At 48.1% G+C, this 13,952-nt stretch overlaps 1 long non-coding RNA gene across 3 annotated transcripts in view; it reads right to left on the reverse strand.

Annotated features, from left to right (window-relative positions):
* The window catches only part of LOC121461026, a 206,495-nt gene that overhangs the window by 88,293 nt on the left and 104,250 nt on the right, over positions 1-13,952 (reverse strand). For all 3 annotated transcript variants that reach the window (XR_005976144.1, XR_005976145.1, XR_005976143.1), the window contains one exon: positions 9,450-9,562. This is a non-coding gene — a long non-coding RNA (uncharacterized LOC121461026). The remainder of the gene's footprint in view (positions 1-9,449; positions 9,563-13,952) is intronic.

A 13,952-nucleotide genomic window follows, 5' to 3' on the forward strand; every position in this document is an offset into this window, starting at 1 on the left:
GGCTCCTCCAACTCGCGAACTGCAGCAATTAGGTTTGAGATGGACAAGAGAGAGGACGCCAGAATGTCTGCCTATAAGGATTCCTCGTAGTGAAAGCAGAGCTGCGGATCAGGAAAGAATGAGGAAGATTTCCAGGAAGCACCCTGTCCTGCAAGGCGCACACTGCAGAACACAGGAGAGCATTCTGAGAACTACTCAGGCGTGTGGGGGAGGATAGGAGCCAGCAGGAGCTCACAGAGGCAAGCGTGTGGCACAGTGTGGTGAAAGCCATTCCTGGCCTGGAAATAAACTCAGTGGGGAATCTTCTCTGGAGGCTGAGCGGGGGCTGCCAGGGCTTGACAAGATGGCCCAAGCACAGACAAAAGTCCTCCCATCCTATCATTTCCCTCCAAGTGTCAAGCAGCTTAACAGACATGTATGGAAGTCAAAGTGGCACTTCCTGCCTCCTTCCCTGAGGGGTTTATGGTACCAAGGGCTTCTCTGAGAGAAAGTCCTGGCACCTTCAGGGCCGTGTGCCTTGAGCGTAGAACTGAGGTTCAGGAGTGGCTTCATAAACACCCACTTCACGCATGAACGGGGCTGAAAATGCCAGGAGGGGAGCAAGCAGTCAGAGACAGTCTGCAGGATCACTGATTGCCATGGATAGATGTGCTCACGTGGATATGTACATCTCCTCTATTTCCCTCCTCCTTCAGAGCCCAGAGAGACACCCAGGCCTAGGCTCGCTCACTTCACCTTACTCCTCCCAATCTTCGGCCTTGAAAGTATATGTGGGAAGGGAATACCACGAGAATGCTGGCCACGTGCTACATTCTGTTCTCTGCCACGTTACGCAAGCTATGCAGCCCCAGAGTATTCACTGATGCCCTCCAAGAGCCTGTTTCCATGGTACCCAACTCGGAGTGAGTCATGAGGATGGCATAAGGTGCTTAAGTCTGAGCGCGGCTCCATGGTACCCACACCTGCTAGCTAATTGGTGTTCCTACCAGGGAAACGAGATACACGTGACTACAAAGACATGCGCTCACCATCCCGAAAGTCCAAGGATACTTTGCACTTTGCGATTGGGGTCCTCAGGCCTTTGGTCATCATCCTTGGTCTGTATCTTAATTCCCTATGCAGAGCCCCAGGCTTGTCAGTGTGGAAAAATTGTGCCTTCCCCAAAGCCTGCATCAAACAAAGCAGAAAGCAGGAAGCTCCTTAAGGTTGGTAAGCAAAGGTACTAAATGATTATATTTACACAAATTACAGCCCCCATGACCCTCACTCAGATCAGCTGACCGTCACGCCACTCTGTGTCCCCATGTGGTACTTTGCATGTACGTACCCCCATACACTCCCAGCCACTCCGGTTTACATGTGGCCTTGCTTCTGTTTGGGACACTCAGCTTTGGCCAGGCAGCTGGAACTTTGGTGCCAGGAAATTAGACACCAGGGCCAAGACCTGAGAATGCATCTGTCCTTAGGTTGCACAAGCTGTCCCCTGCCCTGAGGTTTCAGCCTGAGGAAGCAGGAACAGCAGAGCACCTGGGGATTGCTCCATGCCCCACTTTCCTGAAAGTCTCGGGGAAGCTGCCTGGGAGTGCACCTGTGTGTGCAAACTTCCAGTCACAGGAACACCTGGCAGAGTCACAGGAGTCAGGGCACACCCTCCCTCACCTGCAGAGGGGAATAATGGGTTATGGGATGCATCATTGCCGGAGTCATAATCTCTTTTCCTATAGAATAGACACATGGGAGCCCTGGTCTATAAAAGAGACCTCTGAAAACCAAGAGAGAGAAGGGGGTTTGTACCACAAGGGTTATCTGTTTGCTGCTCCCTCATCCCTGCATTGTGTGGGTAGACCTGTTTTCATCTTTTGCAGAGGTTTTGTTAAGAAATGACCCGCAGGGCAGAGTTTTCCCTTTTTGACAGAGAACATGAAGTGGTGGTGACGTCCTCACTATGCTACAATGCCTTCTCTCACCATCACAGCATGGGAGGCAGAGTAGCCATATACAGGACAAGCATAGCGTAGCCCAGTGCTACGACTGGGCTGGTCTAGACATGGGCTTTGACGGCAATGAATAGAGGTTGCACAGCCACAGCTATACCTACAGCCTTAACAAGTATAACTGAGGATCCTCCTTCAGGAGTTGGGAGGGTGGTAAGCGGAGTTTTCGACCTGAAGCTGCCCGCTAAAGGCAAGGCTTCCAGTTTGGGTGTAGATGGATGCCTTTTTTTCATTTCTGTGGTATGCTGTGGTCATAAACAAGATCAATCACCCAGACTAGCTCTGACAGAAGATGGTATAAATACAGTGAGTAAATTCACAGCCTGAGAAATGGCTTCAAATGCAGTCCTTGTATGAAATACCTAAGTCCCTGGTTTTGGTGTCCTTGAACTAAGTGTGACTCCTGCCAAATAGAAACAATGCTGATAAAGACTCAGAGGTACAACACCAAGCTTGAGATGCTCCCAAAGCCAATGAGCTTAGTAACTTGGAGCCCTAGCCGAATGGCCTGTTGTTGTTCGTAGATTTTGTTTATGTCACTTACAATGGAAATAAAAACATTTCCAATAGAGATCATGGTTTTAATCACTGATATTGACTAAGTATCATTGTTGACCCGGGGCACCATATCATAGCACCAGAGGCCGGGCTTCAGCAGCAGAGATCTAAGATCTCACAATGCTAAGCCCGAGGTGGCAGTAGGGTCTCTCCCCTTGACCTGCCTGCACGTGGCACTTCTCACTGTCCCTGCACTATCTTTTTCATGTTCAAGCATCTCTAGTTTCTCAACTGTTCAACTAACAAGAACACTGGTCAGACCAGATGGGCCCATCCTAATGATTTCACTACACCTAGATGACTGCCTTAAAAACACTAACTCCAATTCCACACTTGTTCAAAAACATCATACAGTTCAGTCTGGACACAGCACCATGCCACCTCACTAAATTCTGGAAGCATCATAAATTCCTGCACATCTTGTGCCAGTCATTCTGAGTGTAAAACAGAAGAACTGTCCCCACGGTGGCATCAGAGAAAAGAGATAACACATATAAAACCCCAGGCATATGAAAATTCCCAGGAAGAAGCTACACCCCAGGCAGAAACAGAAGCTCAGTCACTGCTGTGTGAAGGAACTGGGATGCTCATCAGGGGTCTGAATCCTTACTCCTTAGCTGGGAATTGTGGTACCTAACTGTAATACTAGTATTCCTGTACCTGAAGAAGGAGGATCAAGGTCTGTCTGGCTAAGTAGCAAGACTCTGGCTCAACAAACAATATGAGAAAGAGAGACACGCAGAGAGAGGCATGACCAGCATCAGTATCCTGGCCCTGTTTGGTTACCTGTTGAGGCAGGTCACTCCCCTCTTGGAGAAGTAATGGAAAACACAACAGAGAAGCAAATACATGCTGTCAGGTATGATGGGGTACACCTTTGAGCCCAGCATTTGGGAGGCAAAGATAGCAGGATCTCCAAGTTTGAGGTCAGCCTGATCTATATAATATACTCCAGGACAGTCAAAACTGCATAAAAAGACCCTGCAGAAAAGGAAGGAAGGGAGGAAGGAAGGAAGGAAGGAAGGAAGGAAGAAGGGAGAGGAGGTGAAAGGGAAGAAAGAGGGAGGAGAGGAAGAGGAAGATCAGGCAGATTGGGTGTGAAGCCTGAGCCAGCCCCAGGCATGATTACATACTGTTTCAGCAAACCCTAAGATGATTCGAATATGGGCATTACCTGGCTCCTCACACTCCCAGGAATGAGTCTCAGAAAAGATTCTAAAGCCCACGAGGAAGGCAACAGAGGGTCAGCATGACCGTAAAGCAAGTCTTCCAGCCCTTGCAGAGACATAGTGAATGCCCTGTTTTCTGCTTTGTTTTCATGCTGCATGCATCAGTGGTCTTGCTGCCAGCCCCTAAGCGTATTCAAGGCCATTATAATTTCAGGCTTTGTATTTTCTCTACAGTTTTGCAGGCAACCTTCTTGACAAACCTTGCCTATTTCTACATGCATCTCCAACTGCCAGAAATCTACAGGAAGGAGAAGATATGTGTCCAGCAGCTTTTGACCCTTCTGGCCAAAGTATAAATCCCAATCTAGAAAAGAGAGAGGACATTTAGAAGTTCATGTAGATATGGGCTTATGACAGAACGTTTGTTAATTAATCAAGCAATTTATTTATTTGCTTTTGAGAAAGGGTTTCACCATGTAGCCCTTATTGGTCTAGACTTTTATGTAGACCAGGCTGGCCTCATACTCATTCATAGAAGTCCACCTGCCTCTGCCTACTGAGTGCGGGAATTAAAGGTGTGTACCTAGAATTCTTTTTGGGTTTTTTGTTTGTATGTTTTCTTTTTATTCAAGTCAGACAAAGAGAAGGTCGAAGCCTCTCAACTCAAGAGCTTTAGGTTTCAGTCCCAGGTCTACAGCTCTGAGTTTGAGCTTCAACTTCCTACTGGAAAGGGGAGGAGAGAGTTGGGGAGGCATTTGGGCTGAGCCGCTGACCCTGCACAGATCCAGCACTCGAATAGTTCCAGAGAAGTGGTTGGCCCATAGGCCCTGGTCTGTCAGAGTCAGCTGTCCTTATCTGTTCTTCCATTCATCTCCCAGCCAGGCATATAAAGGGCTAGGTTTCTGGAAGTGTAATGGAAGATTCGGGACTGTGTTCTGGTCACAGGTCGGCGTGTCCACCCACTCCCTGCAAACAGTGCTGTGGAGGTTTTTATAGAGCAGTTTCACCTCTCTCTGGTGTGGTGGCCTCCCACTGGGTCTGTGCACAGACTGTCAAAATTTAAAAAAAAAAAAAAAACAAAAAAAAAAAACAGAAGTAGCCTGGTTGGGGATTTTTGCATTTAAAAAAATTAATGTTGAGTCTTAAAGACCTCACAAGGCCAATTTTTGGGCAGACCTTCCCTTCACTCATTGAGGAAATGCAGATTTGCTGCTCTGCTACTGAACAGAATAATCTAGAAATTGCAAGTCTGATTACTAAAAGGCCTGACTTGGAGGCAAATACAACTGACTGCACACAGTCACGTGACCTCTCTGGGTTCCTCAAGCCTGAACTTCAGTGGCCTACCTGCCATCAGAAAGGCACAGTCTCGATGGAGACACAGCCCAAATAAGCTTCTACGGTGTGCCAGGTCACTCTGAGACAGAATGTTTAGATTAACCACTTCATTTTCAAACTGCAAAGGAAGCATCGACTGACATGCTTAAGGAACCCAGGAACCGGAAGAGGGGAAGAAAGCAGTTCTGAGCCCGGTTGATCATTTTGATGAGTAAGCAATAAGGAAACACGGCACGGGAGCTGCAGGAACTCAGCGGGCTTCAACAGACGTGATCTCACTGCGATCTTTTTCTTAGCGCCTGAGACAGGTTAACAGGTTCCTGCCTCTCTGCTGAGACAGGGAAACTGCAGGCTTGCGGCCTCCCTGGGCACACTGAGGCTGGGCTGCTTTGTCTGAGCTGCTTACACAGCATGTGCCACAATCTGTTTTTTATCTGAGCTCCCTCCCAAGCCAGGCAGCACAGGTGGAAATGCTGCCTTCCTTAAAAATAAATAAACAAACAACAACAATAATAATAATAAATTTGCTACAGCAACACTAAATGGATCCTTTTTTGTTTCCCTAAGGAACAGTGCAAAATAAGAAGAAGGGACACTTTGGGCTTACCCGCCAGTCCAACCGTTTCCGGGTTGTGTATCCCAGACTAGTGATGGGTAAACAGTATTCCTCTAGAGAGCCCTTGGCCAAGAAAAAAAGCAAGGCAGGGTCATGCATAGCAGAGGGAAGTGACAGCTAAGGGCAGGGTGGGTGCTGTTGTCATTGAGTTCCTCTATTAAATGCTTTCTATTTCATTAGTTTTGTTTCAGTGCTGGGGATTGAACCCGGGGCCTCCTGCGTGCTAGGTAAGTGCTCTCCCACTGAGCTATACCCAAATTCTTGCTCAATGCCTTTTGGAGTACCCTTCTGAGAATATGCATTCAGTTCCCACCTCCAGACCACGCTGGGGTTCCGTGCTCTCCATTACACCTGGAGTGACACTTTTTTTTTTTTTTCCCAATCTAAGGCCTGCATGAGCTCCAGGCACTGGGCCTACTCTGGGTTTCCTACCCAGGGTTCTGGGGGTCTACCCCTGAGATGAATACCAGGTTTTGGAATGACATGGACGCCCTTGTGAAAATCTCTGTGAAGGGAGACCTGTGGGATTTCAGAACGCATGACAGGGTAGAAGGTAAAGTAGAACCATTCTTGGTTGATACTTCCTCTCTCTCAGGAAGTTCTAGTTCCCCCTTCAGCCTAGTGGGGCTTAGATTCCCAAGCCATTGCTCAATGGAGTGAGATCATGTCTTTGGGGGTACTATAGTCACTGTTTAAGTGCTGAGTGGGTGGGAACCATCCTGGCTCCACAGCCCCTCAAAATGTTGCTCCCCTGTGCCCGTGTATAGGGAGAGGGACTAGAAAGCCAGGGTGAAGTCCTGACGGCTTATAGACAAACAGCTGTGATAACTAGAAGGAGGTCTCCCAGGGCGGGCTCCCATTGGCTGATTGATGTCTGTCTTTTCCTAATCCACCTCCAGTCCTCTCATCCTGAGTGACTATCCCCTGTCACCTCCGCCTCCTGCGGCAAGCAGTTCCTTTCTGCCGGGCTCCTTAAGTAAATTCCCTGTGCATGCATGGTGACCCCAATCTGTCCCCTGGAGCTCACTCCAGGCTTTATTAGTGGAGACAGCGTGGAGGTAACAGGAGCTCACAGGCTGGAGTCTAAGGCTCAAAGTTTAGCTTCACTAGGAAGCCCTGCTTAGCTTCCCCAGAAGGCACAATAGCATAGCTTTGTGGCTACAAAGTCTATTGTTGCGTGCACTCATGAGCCATGTCTTCCCCTGTGTACAAGGAGCCAACAAGGACAGCGTGCCACCCTGGGTTGACTCAGTTACCCCAGGTACTTTCTCCTGTGAGTCCTCATGCTTCCAAGCTGAGAGCTGGCACCCCAATTAGTCAGGAGACCAGATCAGATTAGTAGGAGCATCCGATAAAAAGCTGGGCTTGTGGAAGAGATGGTTCTGTTTGTAAAGTGTTTTTTCTAGGCAAGCATGAGGATCCGAGAGTTTGAATGTCCAGCACACACATAAAAAGCCAGGCATGGCAGTCTATGCTTATAATGTCTGGGTTGAAGGATGGAGACAGGAGCAGCCAGGTTCAGCAAGATACTCTTTTCTAAAAGATAAAGAGTGGCGAGGGAGGGGCTTATGGATAGAGAACTGACTCAGCTGTCCAGTGAACTCACTGTCCTTTTAGATGACCCCAGGTCATCAGCCACCAGGATCGCCTAGAACTCTAGCCCCAGGGGATCCAAAGTCTCTGGCTTCTGTGGGTACCTGCACTCATACACACAGACAAAATACATAAACAAAATTAAAAATATTAAAAACAGATCTTTGAGTTTTAGGGATTTTTTTTGTTTGTGGCTTTTTATTTTATTTATTTATTTACTTATTTATTTATTTTGAGACAGGGTCTTTGTGGAACTCCCTATGTAGACAAGGCTGACCTTGAACATAAAACAGATCCATTTGCCTCGGCCACCCAAGTGCTGGAATTAAAGGTCTGAAGAATAAATCTTTTAAAAAGAAAGAAAGATTGCAGAAGATACTCAACACAGACCTCTAACCTCCGCATGCAAACGGGCGCCCATATGGGCACATGCATGCATATGTGTTCACACACACTCACAAGCCATGTCTGAAAGGTTCAATACAATCCCTGAACTGAATAAGAGCCCAGCGGATGAGAGCTCCACTTATATGGCAGGAGGGAAAAACCCACGTCCCATGGCGTAAAGCTTTTCCAGGAACTCAGCCATCAGAGAGGTGGAGTAGACTAAGGCTCCAGCAAGCACAGTGTCTCTGGCCAGTGACTAAGGCGGTCAGTGCATCCAACCCGGGCAGGGCTGGCTTGGGTGGGTGCCTTGGCAGGCCCACGCTCAGGGTGATGCATTTTCCCGTAAGTTCTGTGTAAGTCCAGGGCTAGCGCTGCCCTCCCTTCCCTGGAGTCGGACACTGGTCAACGATGAGAGGTGCTTCTTTAAAAAGAGGCAGAGAATGCCGGCCGGGGCCCTGGAAACTGCACATGGAAAGAAAGATTAGAGGGAGCTGGGGAGGAAAGGACAGATTCATAGGGACAAGTCATTTCCCAAAAGCCACCCCCTGTTGATTTAGCCCTGTGAGGTGTGAAGATTACAGGGCAGGTCTGCATGCCAGGCTGAGTTCTGGGATGAAAGCCAATGTCAATGAAGATGAGGTCTGAGGAGAGAGAACAGAAGCAAAGGGGCCTGATGGAGCAGTGAGAGTACAGGAGTGCTAGAGTGAGCACTCACAGGCACGCGCGTGCACACACACACACACACTCACAGGCACGTGCACGTGCACACACACACACAGCTTCTGATGTCTACAGTGCACCAAACATAACATACAGGATCTTGTCTTATCTCTGGGAATCTGTCTTCAGTGTGTGTCCTATAATCTAGGTACTAGGGAGGGGTTGGGCATAGGGGCTCCAAAGAACAACATAATAGTTCTTAAGATGCTGAACCCCTTCCTGGCTGAACACCATCAGGTAAGACAGTCAAGGGTTCTGGGGTCCCCTCACTCAGCTGTAAAGGGGAATGGAAGCATCTCCTCCCAAAAAGGCCCACAAAAAGATGTCCTGTGTTCAGCTTCCAAAAGGGTTTCAAAGAGGGCCTGGCCTGTGGTAAGGTCCTAAGCAGTTACTGGGAGCTCTTCAAGCCAGCTCTAGATCCCACAGCCTGAGGCAGACAGTCCAAGGCACCTTTTTATACCTGAGACCAAAAGACGGCTACAAAGGCAAAATGACTCACTCTGTCACTGTAGTTTTCTCAGAGAACAGAAGCGACAAATTATCGCAGGCTGGGAAAGTCATTTCCTCATAGCTCTCAAGTTACCAATCTACACAAGACCAGGACTCAGCCAGGTCCACTTCACCTGAGACCTCTTCCCTTGCCTGGGCTGTGGCCGTCTCTCTCAAAAGCCTCAGCTATATCTTCTGTGGAAGGCATGTGTGTCTCAATACCCTCTTCTCACACCAGTCACACAGGCTGAGGACCCACACTTGAGGCCTCACTGAAAAAAAAAATCACCTCTTCAAAGACCCTGTTTGGGATCACAGTCATATTCTGAGATGGAAGGCTAGGACGTCATCATACACTCTAAGGGTCACGATTAGACTAGGCTGGAGGTAGCAACCATCACCTTCTCCCAAAACTTTCCTGATAGATATATATTACCTTACCAGTGTTTCTGAAAAAACCTTGACTTCGGTCCAGCCAGAGTCACATTCCCACTGTGGGACAGGTCTATGTGTCTCCTCAGAGAGACCAACAGGCTCATGAGACCAAGAATGGGTCTCCCCCATCTTGAAACAACTCCATCTCACCTGTGCTGTTTACAAGCCGGATCTCACAGGTAATTCTTCCACCTCAGGACTGACTGCTTGCCACGGGCATGAACATGCCACTGCCAGCGTCCATGGTGACAGAACTCGGCTCTCTACAAGGGATGAGGAAACACGGAAAATGTGTCACTTAACTACTCCAGCTCCTTTTCTTCGGCATTCCATTCAAAGCCTCTATGCTTGTGGAGGTAGGATATACCACGTGGTGTTCACACAGGGCCCGCTGCTCTTGCGAAAGCTTCTCAGAGGAACAGGGGTATGCAGCGCGGTTCTGCCCAGCTCTTCCATACAGAAGCTGAGCGGTTGACATAGTGACCACTAAAGAATCAAGGGAACCGAGGTTTGCCTTGTGAGCTCCGGAGGTTCACTGTGGCCTGGCCATAGGCTGAGCTCTTCCCAGGGGGTCGAGCACACAGTGAGCCCTTACCAACCAAGAGCTCTTCTCTTCATTCTTAAAAAGCATTGCCCTTATGTTTCCCCTGTTTCTCTGTTCTCCTCTCCTTGGGAAACACCACTTTCTCCTAGAGAGAGGAGGGACAAGACCATGGTTTCCTTTCTGTGCTGAGTGGCAAGGCTACTTAAAACCATTCAGGAGAACAGAAGATGTTTTCTAAGCATTAGCTTCTTCCGCTTACAAATACTTAATACTGGCACTGGAGAGATGGCTTAATGGTTAAGAACATTGTCTGTCCTTCCGGAGGCCCTGGGTTCACCTCTCAGCATCCACCTGGCACCTCACAACTGTCTGTTATTCCTGTTCCAGGGGACCCGACACCCTTGGCAAAACATCAATACACATAAAATAAAAATAAATTTAAAAAATACTTAATACCGTTCCCCTTTGCCTCTACACCCACCACAACAGAGCCATGTTCACGTGCTACTCTCTATATCCCTGGCACCAGGCACATGTCATCTATAGCAGGTACCTAATATAATCATTAGAATACGTGGTACCTAATAATCGCTTGGCAAGTACAGTGAATAGTGACGTGCAGGTGGGGGCAGGAAGGCCATGAGTAGACAAGCTGCCTCTGCGCTCCTTCCTCACACATAGTGAGTGCCCACACACAGGACACCTAACCGCTGGCAATGAGAAAACCAAGCAGATGTGCACCTAACCCATCAAACTGGCAAGCTTGTGACCCAACAGAGGGGTGCAATAATGTGGGAAATGGGGCTCCGCACCCAGTGAGTAGGGGTACAAACTGGGAGGACTGTTCTGGAAACAGCTTGACATCGTGGGGAATAGAAAATATTCAGCAGACTCATAGGCAGCAGTGTTGCTGGCCCCCCTGTGTAAACCCCCAAGAAGCTTCAACACTTGCCTCCCATAGGGAACACCGGAAAGTTCACCCCAGTAACACTGGCTGGTATAGAAACACAAGAAATGAAAAAGAAACCAGGGTGTCATCAAGCATAATGTCATTCATCGGGAGGTGACAGATAAGCAGTCCTTGGAAAAGCAGTGCCTAGCATTGGTCACTGTCCATTCCCTTTGAACTACTTTGCCCCTCACCCACCCACCCAGGCCAGCTCATTGTCCAGTGTTATCAGCTCCTGGCCTTGCCCACAGAGGACAGCAGAATTCACATATGAAAAACAGCAGCAGGCTCCAGGGAACCTTTTCACTTGTCTTTTTGCCCAGGAGATTTTTTTCCCTGACAAAGAGCCTGGCCCTTAGCCATGAGCCCTGGGGAGGAAGAAACCGCGTTCATTCCATTTAAACCAATTTGCCAACCCAGACAGCAGCTAATGGGCAGCCCGGGCCCTCCCAGTCATCAATACCACTTTCCAAATCAAGTTACCAAATTGGTCTTAAAACCACTTCAAAGGGACCCGGTTGACCGTTACCAATGAGACATCCAGCTGTCCCTGTGACCACCATTCCTACTGCCAATATCATTTTTCCATAGCACTGGGGACAGAGGAACAAGCTGACTGTGTTTCCCCTAAATGTCTGAACCTCCAGAATAGAACTATACAATTGAAACAACTATTAGATTAGAATCAAGGAGGACCAATGGACAAGCCACAGAGAGACCTTTTGCTCCCTCTGAATCCCTAACTGTTTAACTGTGTGGTGTTAGCATGCTTATTAGGCCTCATTTTATAGCTGAACAGACTGAGATGGTGAAAGCCAGGCAAGGTCTCAGGCTGGCTAGCAAGTGGTAGATATAGAAACCACAGTCAGAGCTCAGGCCCTGAACCAAGCTGGTTTTATGCAGACGCAGATCTCAGGACCTGAATCTCTTCTCTACGGCTACACAGAAAATGTCAACTGAACCTCACACAAGAACTGAGAGCCCTTTTCCTGAAGATGTTTGTGTCAGTCATAAAGAGACTGCCAGCATTTTCTAGAGCACCGATAGAAAACGAAACATTTCACCACTTTGTTTTCCTGTCACATGTAAGTCTGAGCTCTGAGAACACGGGATGGCTTTCCATCCGGGAAGCTGAGTAAATGTTCAAGGTCACACAATCAGGAAAACAGAAGTATGTTCCTCTCATACAACAGGCATGAACTTCGCTTCCAACACTGAAAATGTTCCATGACCAAGCATGGGGGTTAATCTTAATTGTTAACTTGACTAGATTTTGGGTCCTCTTTGTAGGTGACTTCTAGGTGTTCTGTGAGGGCGTTGACAGAAAGAAATCTGAGGCATGAAATCCCAACCCCATGAACCTGACCAGCAGCATTCCATGGACTGGGGTCTAGTATTGAGTTTTAAAAAAGGGGGGAAAAAATGAGGACTCCAGATGAGAACCAGCATTCACCTGTCTCTGTTTCTTGACTATGATGCCATGCAACCAGCCACGTCAAGCTCCTGATGCCAGAACTACAACTGCTCTCACACCATGATAAATTGTACCCATCAAACAGTGAGCCACAATAAAAGGTTCCTTTAGTAACAGCAAGGGGAAAATAGTACACCAAGTTACGTGTCAACTTGTCCTTAGACACAAAGCTCTCTAGATGGGTCTATGCCAGCACTACTAGGTTTAAAGAGACACAAGATCTGCAAACCCACTGTCTCCAATAAATAAGAGACTTTGCACTCTCCACTTTCCACTAGGGAACAGTTGATATCTGGAACCACGTTGAGTTGTCAAAACTAGGGTTGGTTTTTTGTGGAGCTGCTGGTACGAAGTAGGAAAAGGGGGGTGGGGACTATTAAACTGCACAAGACAGCCAAGTGTTGAACCATCAGATCCAAGATGTCAACAGTAGGAGACAGAGACACCTTAGTTTAGATCTCGCACAGGTCACTACAACTTGATCATCCTTAGGCCAAACAAGGAAAGCGTCTCTACCACTCACTACAACACTGCTTCCTAATTTGCATTAGACTTAACACACTCCATTTTTACAGCTAGCACAGGCAGAGCCTCACAAAAGTTCAAACACAGAGAAGAGCTGGGTTGAAATTCATCCCGTGAGATGATTCTGGAAGCTCGAGAAATCTGTCCTTTCATGCAGTATTCCTGAAGACCTACAAGGAGTCAGACCCCATGCTAGGATGAGCACTGATACCAACATCAAGCACTACTTTCTCAAATGCAGAAATGGAGTCACCTTTGTCATCTCACCATCTCCATGTGGCCTAGAGAGCATGCCCAGGCCCCAATCCCCAAGCCCCATCTAGCATTCTATTCTTTCTTAGAAGAAAGGCCCAAGATAGGATGGCAATCTGAGTTAAAATGGTGCCTCATAAAATCTCACAGACAGACCTAACAGTTTCAGAACAGCCACTATTTCCATGGGTAAGAGCTGATGCTCAGCTTCAGGGCAGGACTGACACAGAACTATGGACTTTGCTTTCTCCTGAAAGATGCTGAAGCTGGAGGCTCGGGTACCTGAAATGACAAACACGCCAGCTGCCAGGATGAGTCAGCTCTACGGTAGATGGAGATTTCATAGTCACGCCGGAACTATCACTCACAGGAAAGCCCTGGGCTCTCGCTGGGTCTAGTTCAACAGCTGTAGAATGGGTGGCTGCACACCCTGCCCCCCTCCCAGCCTCAAGAGGCCATCACAGGTCAAAGGGGAGAGACGTAGTAGCAGCAGTTTCCGGGCCGGATCAAAAATGCAAATGAGATGATATGTTAATGAGAGGCAGCTGTGAGCTCGCCAGCACCAAACTGCACTGATTTCTTTCCTTTGTCCCAGGCAAACAGACCCGGGTTAAGTTTAGATAAGAAATGCAATTTAAAAAGATTCCCTTCCAAACACAATGCGGAAAAACAATACCTCACAAGTGGTTGGGGGAGGGGCATATAAGGCACACTGGTGTGTTTAGGAATAACTGGGAAAGGCGGGACTACACTCCAACTGAAAGTCTGCCAAGGTGGGAGGAGACTAGGGCTTGGGATGACTGTGGCAAGGGAGTCATGACTCTGACCCCAAATATGGGTCCATAGGCAAAAGGCCCCACAGAACACCTCACGGTAGGATGATCTTTGGAAAAAGACCCAAGTTCAGGG

This window comes from Microtus oregoni, unplaced genomic scaffold (assembly GCF_018167655.1).
Source record: "Microtus oregoni isolate MIOR12 unplaced genomic scaffold, Mior012 000022F_ref0000154, whole genome shotgun sequence".
In the NCBI taxonomy this organism is placed as follows: domain Eukaryota; kingdom Metazoa; phylum Chordata; class Mammalia; order Rodentia; family Cricetidae; genus Microtus; species Microtus oregoni.